Below are 7691 nucleotides of genomic sequence, written 5' to 3'. Positions count from 1 at the left end.
GTCGTATATTGGAATTAAGATTGGTATATTGGAAGCATTGTTACGGCGCAATGCATTGCTTTGTATGTGAATCATTTTGTATGACATCATCATTTCGATTTACCGAAGGTTTTGTTCTTCACATGGCTTCTGGATGTATGACATATATATATATATTTGTTTAAGTTAATTCATCTGCACGCTGAACTGATGTATGTTCCGGTCACAATGCGAAAATTGTCTTGTCTCGCATTGACCTGAATCTCAAACTGCGTTGCGTACATGTGCACGTGTGCTCACGTGTACAGTGCCTTGCCAATCCACTGCTAGATGAAGGTCTCATTCTGTGTTGATCATGTATTGTTCTTTAAACCACACTTCACCACGCTGCTCAGTGTAGATATGACTGCATGCCGCCGATGTTAGCCATGGTTGGGAATTGAACTCCGGTGCCCACGGTCGTAAGCACGGTGCAATTGTCACTTATGTCACGTGACCAGCCGTGCAATTACCCAGAAAGCAATACAATCATCGCAAAGCGAACGCGACAACGCTCACTCGCTCGCCCGCCCGCCGCTTGTCGGCAGAACAAAGCGCAGCGCGAGGCGATCCGCGGACTCCGTCTCCTGAAATAGGAATCCGCATCCTGTTAATTGTGCGGACGCAGATCTCATCGTTAAAATTGCGAAGCCCGCGGTCCCTGCGGCCACACCAAGGCACGGCAAACAGAAACTGTTCCTCAATTATCGCGAGCGGGGAGCGGCGCTTGTTTACGCCAACTGCTGGTGAGCCTGAGCTGACACGGAGTCTTCACATCACCTGCTCATTGGTGCCAGACCAATTTGATTTAGAAAATTTGCACCAGTTTTTTTTCTCCCTTTTTTTTTCGTCCTCCCCCCCCCCCCTTAACACTTCTTGGCGTCGGCTCCGACTCCGTTCGTAGTCTCACCGCGTACGATGGCGAGTGGCCGTGTCTGCGAGAGAAAGACACCAGGGTGCCAAGTAAATCCACTGCTGGTGGAAAGCATCGACGCTTGTGATTTGGGTAGAGGTTATTTTTTTTACCGATAAAAATACTTCACCACACCAATCGGTGTGGGTTGGTGAAGAGTCTAACCCAGTGATCGCCTAATATTTGACTTTGCTTTGACTGGGAATCAAACTGAGGCCACCACGTTCTTGCCACAGCGTGCCACCTCATTCACATTTATTACGACAGGTTAACTGCTCAGACAAACTACTCGGAGGAAATGTAACTTCGGTGGTGTAAGGATGCGTCTAATAATCGATTGACATCGATTTTTTGAGCTCGCAATATTCGTACATGCTGTGTGGAATGGGTTCACGTGACCCGCGCACTCGCTGGAGGCCGCTAATTCCGCCGCTGTGCTTTTAAAGGGTAGAACGGAGCCTTGCATCGGATGGCAACCCCTGAATCGCAACGATCCAGCACATAGGCGGTCCGTTCCGACGGCCACCAACCCCTCGCGAGTCACGTGTCGATATATTTTTTTCACCAGCTGGGATGAACGAGTGAACGAGCGAAGAGGTTGGGTCCCTTCATCGCGGGGGTGATAATTATTTGTCCACCGAGGCGTTCATCTTCTTGGTTCTTTCGGTAAAGTCACGTAGAAGGGAAATAATAAAATAATAAAAATAAAACATAATAAAATCATTCTCACGACGTTTCGGCCACAACGCAAGCAGCCGTCCTCAGGTGAAGAACAGGTCTGTCGGAAAGACAGACGTGAGAATTATTTTATTATGTTTTATTTTGTCTGTCGGAAAGACAGACCTGTTCTTCACCTGAGGACGGCTGCTTGCGTTGTGGCCGTGAGAATTATTTTATTATGTTTTATTTTAATTATTTCATTATTTCCCTTCTACGTGACTTTACCGAAAGAACCAAGAAGATTAATCCCTGCAGTCACGAAAGCTTTAAATCGAAATTCACCGAGGCGTTGTCGCGCACTCGCCCTCACCTGGTGTGTACACTGTCCTGTGCTGTGTGCGCTCTCCTTGGAAGAGCTTGTTGTGCCAGCACAGCTACGTGTCAGCTGTGCTTTTGTGTGTACAGGGATACAATGCTAAATTGGCGTTTCGCATTTTGTCAATATCACTCTTGCCATAGTTATATTTTGCGTTTCTCACGCGGTGTATTTGAAGCAATGCAGCTGCTATTCACTCGGTGATGCTTGCGGCCAGCTGTTTTATCGCGATATTAATTTGCGTCGTTGTTATCGCTGTAGCGAGGCTTTACGCAGGAGGTGCTCGTTCGCAGCCTCGTGCATTGTTTTCAACAGCGGAGTTAAAATCTAGAGACCCGAATGTCGGTCCGTAAATCGGTCATTCAAATGTAGAGAGAATTAACAGAGCGAACTAAGTGTTTTTTTTTGTTACGTGCGTAAGCGCACACTGATGAATGTGGGTGTGCCGTTACATCGATTCTTCAATTTATTTGTTTAATCAGGTGAGAACTCGAAGAGACCAGGCTAAGTCTCATTTGCAAGAGTGACCTGGGTCACACAACTTACGAAGGCAAAAACATCAATGAAATCGATCTTTGCACTTTCCGACGTGTGAATTGAACCTTGCATAGGACAAATGGATTACTTTTTACTTACGTACTTTGTACGTAACCAGATCGTGTAACCCCTGCTACTGCTCGAGGTTGCTACATTCACCACCATTTAAATTTCTGTAACATAAAACACCTGAATTGTGAGAAATCATCAAATCGCCAAGGGTTGTGCAATGCTATGCCGGTGTTTGCCACGTGGCAGTCAAACTGAAACGCGTTCATTCTGAGAATTGAGGATTTACCAGATTAAGTGAACAAACTAATTTAGTACGACCATCATCAGTCCGCCACGCCTGAGAACCCGGGTTAAGCATGGGTGGCTGAAATGCGCATGCAAGCCCAGCATCTCGGCAGCGTTCATATTTAGCCACAACCTAAGATCCAACAATCGAAAACCAAAAATCTGTCACAAAAGAATAAAACGGCATGTGTATGCATGTACCTTCTTGGTTCTTTCGGTAAAGTCACGTAGAAGGGAAGTAATAAAATAATAAAAATAAAACATAATAAAATAATTCTCACGACGTTTCGGCCACAAAGCAAGCAGCCGTCCTCAGGTGAAGACCAGGTCTGTCGGGGACTTTACCGAAAGAACCAAGAAGATGAATCCCTGCAGTCACGAAAGCTTTAAATCGAAATTTTTTGCGTGTACCGTTGAACTTCTCTCCCGCCGTACGTAGCCAACCGTGCTCAACAGAGGTGCGGGTCAATCACGTGGCCAAGGCCGTTTGGTAGTTAAATTGCCAAAATGGGTTAAGTGACGGCGCGCTATTTTGCGCAATTCGAGCAAGGTAGTTACACACGCGTAGCGGACGCTCGTTGCCATGCCACTCGTGGCCACAATTGCCCGAGCGGTGAAGCCGACTGCAACGCCGCTTTAAACCGCTCGCAAACAAGTACCGGTGGAGCGCCGCCTTCGTTCGCCGTGCTCTAACGAACGCGAGGGGACACGGCGTTACGAGCGCGTGCGCCGATGCTCGCTCAGCAGGAGGAGGATGTGGAATCGCTGGCGATGGGGGGGGGGTGTGGGGGTACGTGTTACGCAGCAGGTAACGCGCGTGACCGTACATCGCAAGTGTACTACGTTCGCGATGCGGAGATGAATGCAAGAATGAGTGGGGCGCGTTTGGATGGATGAACGTTCCATGAGCGTGCGTCCGCCGTTATTCCCGTCGACCCTCCCGCAGGAGGAGGATTTGGACGAGCTGGCGATGGGATTTGCCGCGTTCAGCGAAAACTCCTTCACCGAGCGGCTCGTGCTGGAGTTCCTGCTGCAGCGCGTCATTGGGAACGCGGATCCGGCCTTCGCGGAGGTAGCGCTCGCAAACCCAAACCAACACCGCCTCTGCAGACACGGGGGTTGGCCGCGACATCGTGTTTCACGATGCGATGCGCGGATATCGACTTTGGCGATACGACTACGACCGGGACGTCGGTTCCCGCGGATAAATTGTTTCGATGTGCCGCACGTAAAATCATCCGCACGAGAATGGTTTATTTCTGAGTTCCTCGAACTGGTATGCACGTTATATGCGATGTGTACGTATCGACTAATGCACCGAATAGAACTGTCACTGTGAGATGTAAAAAAAATACTAAAAAGTATCCATTTGTTTTTAATAGAATCGTGATAATCCATCAAAAATCTGGATGTGTGAATCCATTCCTGCCTAATCAAATAGGCACCAGGGCAATCTCAATAGGGGAATTATAAATTAGGGTCCCCCGTCCCAAGGCCTTAATACAGCAGTGGATAGATCATGGCTGATGACGATGGTGATGATGATGATGATGACATGAGGGTCATTTATAACTGTGGAGATGCAGCGGTGGTGCAGTGATTACCACAATGCACTACGAACTCGGAGACCCGAGTTCGATTTATGGCCACGACGAACATCAGTGTCGAGTGGCATACGCATGGGTCCAGGGTCCCCCCTTTTCCGGACCACACTGGGCACTATGGTGAAGTATGGTCAAAGAACCCCTATAACTGATATGGCGTTGGAAAGGTCTTCATCCAGCATTGGAATGACAACGGGCTATGAACGTTGTAATTGTTATTTAGAGTACTTTACCTTGTAAACAAATTATGCACATTTGTTCAGCTTCTTACAGTTTGTGCACCTTGTACGGTGCTGCGTTGATTGGCAGATGACCAAAGTGCAATGTCCTTCAGCAGTCAAGCCGAGCAAGAGCAGCTGAGAAAGTTCACATCGGATCATCGTGTGAGCATGAATTTGGAGGCGAAATAGGTCAACGCTGCAATGTAGCACGACTGGTCTGGCAGCAGTGCTTCCCACTCACAATCGTCTCTGTTGAATTCCGAGCCAGAGATCACTCCCGGCCAAACTTGAAATTCTATCCATTGAGATATGAATGCGAAACCCTCTCGTATGGGTGAGCAGACCGCGGGTGCAGATGTGGTTCTTTACGCACAGTGCTCGTGACACCTGGGGTGGCAAATATCCGCCATGGTAAGTGTCCACCCTTGGCACTGTCCACTCTGGGCATGACATTTAGTACGTTTTCATGCTGTCTTATTCTTAGGTTTTTTCGGTAAAGTCACGTAGGTAAAAAATTAAAATTAAAATTAATAAAAGTAAAATTAAAATGAAATAAAAATCACGACGTTTCGGAGGCAACACAAGCTTCCGTCTTCCACCTGAAGACGGAAGCTTGTGTTGCCTCTGAAACGTCGTGATTTTTATTTTATTTTTATTTTACTTTTATTAATTTTTATGTTTTACCTACGTGACTTTACCGAAAAAACCTAAAAATATGAATACTTGCAGTCACGAAATCTTCAAATCTAGAATTCATTCTGTTTATTTTCAAAATCCGTGGACATTTCATATCACGTTGTTTAGCTTGTTAAAACAACATTCTCTATCAAACACATGATTTAATTTAATAAACGTTATCTGTTATAACGCTACCATGGGGACCTTGCTCTCATAGATAATTGCGATGAAGATAAAACATGACTTAAAGATTTCGTGACTGCAGGAATTCTTATTCTTGGATCTTTCGGCAAAGTCACGTAGATAGGTTCAAATAAATTAATAACAAAAAATAACAGAAAACTACGACGTTTCGATCGCAACACGAGCGTTTCGATCGCAACGCAAGCGTATCTACGTGACTTTACCGAAAGACCCAAGAATAAGATAAAACAAGGTTCTAGAGAAATAATAGTTCGTATTTGCCACCCCATGGGGTACCCATAAGGCACTTCTGGGCAAATGGATCAAGGACCGTGCAGTGAGAGCTTCGAGCTTTGTCTACTGCGCGAAACTAAATGGCTTATGACTGTTTACAATTTACATCGTTCAGGCGGGGGCCACAGACAACCTTGTATGTATGTGATGAAGTGTTAAAAATCAGGCAAACCTTTGATTGTAATTACACTATTCTCGATATTGACTCTGCCGAAAAGACACTTGGCTTTTGATATCAGTTGGCGCCTTGTGGACACACTGTATAAACAGCGTAACAATAAACGACCGCGCCAGGGACAAAATAATACGCGGGTGTTAGTTACGGTGTAAAGACAGAAGGCTTAATATTAATCACGCGTGACACTTTACTAAACACACAGGAGGTCGGCGGATGAAAAAAAACAAGGGGGAGCAGCTGGAAATGCTACCTTTCTTAAATGTTTACGTAACAAGACCAAGGTTTATGTGTTCCTGGTCTGAGAATGTATAACGACACTCCGCTGTTGTTGAGCCGGCTGCGTTTGTCCAGGATGCTCGCGTAAATTATTTGACAAAATGGCATAAGTTTTGTTTGTTTGTTTAGAACTCAAGACGATAACAATTTAATAGACTGAACGAACACATATCGAGCTCCACAGAAGCAGACGTTGAAATCTTCGGCCTAACGTATTTCTAATTGTCATGCTTTGTCCTATCTCATTACAAGCACGTTGTTTTGTATACCGTGGTTGTCGGTGGTGGCGGTGGTGGTGGGGAATTTCCAAAACATTTATTGAAGTTGATAATGGGTTTTCCCCTTTTTCTGGCAACAAAACAGGTGTTAAGATGTTGAAACACCAAACTGAAACCTTTTTACAAGGAATCATGTCTGCATTGACCACAATGCTTGTGGTCAGAATGCAAACAAAAACACATACTCTGATATACTCTTAGTTCTTTCGGTAAAGTCACGTAGGTAAAAAATGAAATTAAAATTAATAAAATAAAATAAAAATCACGACGTTTCGGAGGCAACACAAGTCTCCGTCATCAGCTTCAAATCTAGAAACATACTCTGATAATATATGCATTGTCTTTGAAACTGATTGGTCCACACCAGAGACAGCCAAAAGGTCTAACACTGTTTGAGACGAGGCTCAAAGAATGCTGTCTCTGGTGTGGACCAATCAGTTTCCTTGTAAAAGGTTTCAGTTTGGTGTTTTAACATCTTAACACCTGTTTTGTTGGCAGAAAAAAGGGGAAAAACCTATTATCATATTTTGGTACTGGCAACCGAGGTCCCATTTATTGAATTGTCATCCAAAAGTTGCAAACGTGGAGAGTAATTGTTATAACTTCACGATGCATTTTTGGTCGAAACGTTTGTCTGCTTCACGCAGAGCTCCTTTCTGCGATTGACCACGCTCGTTGCATATTCATAGTCGTGACATTTCTCACGTTACGAGCAGGCGGTGTGGTGGTTAGCGCATGGATGCAATCGACCTTTCCACCTGAATTCCAATTCCCGGCCAGGGATAACATCAGCGTCGAGTGATACCTAACAGCAGAGGTGTGGACTCGAGTCATGTGACTTGGACTCGAGTCAGACTCGAGTCATGAATTTGATGACTTGCGACTCGACTTGGACTTGCATAACAATGACTTTGTCCCACCTATGAGATGTGGACTCGAGTCATGTGACTTGGACTCGAGTCAGACTCGAGTCATGAATTTGATGACTTGCGACTCGACTTGGACTTGCATAACAATGACTTTGTCCCACCTATGAGATGTGGACTCGAGTCATGTGACTTGGACTCGAGTCAGACTCGAGTCATGAATTTGATGACTTGCGACTCGACTTGGACTTGCATAACAATGACTTTGTCCCACCTCTGCCTAACAGTATAGGACCCCCCTCTGCCCCCCCC

The sequence above is a fragment of the Lampetra fluviatilis genome, chromosome 4 (genome assembly GCF_964198595.1).
Source record: "Lampetra fluviatilis chromosome 4, kcLamFluv1.1, whole genome shotgun sequence".
NCBI classification, from domain to species: domain Eukaryota; kingdom Metazoa; phylum Chordata; class Hyperoartia; order Petromyzontiformes; family Petromyzontidae; genus Lampetra; species Lampetra fluviatilis.
The sequence above is the reverse complement of the archived record's forward strand: the minus strand, read 5'-3'. Positions refer to the sequence as shown.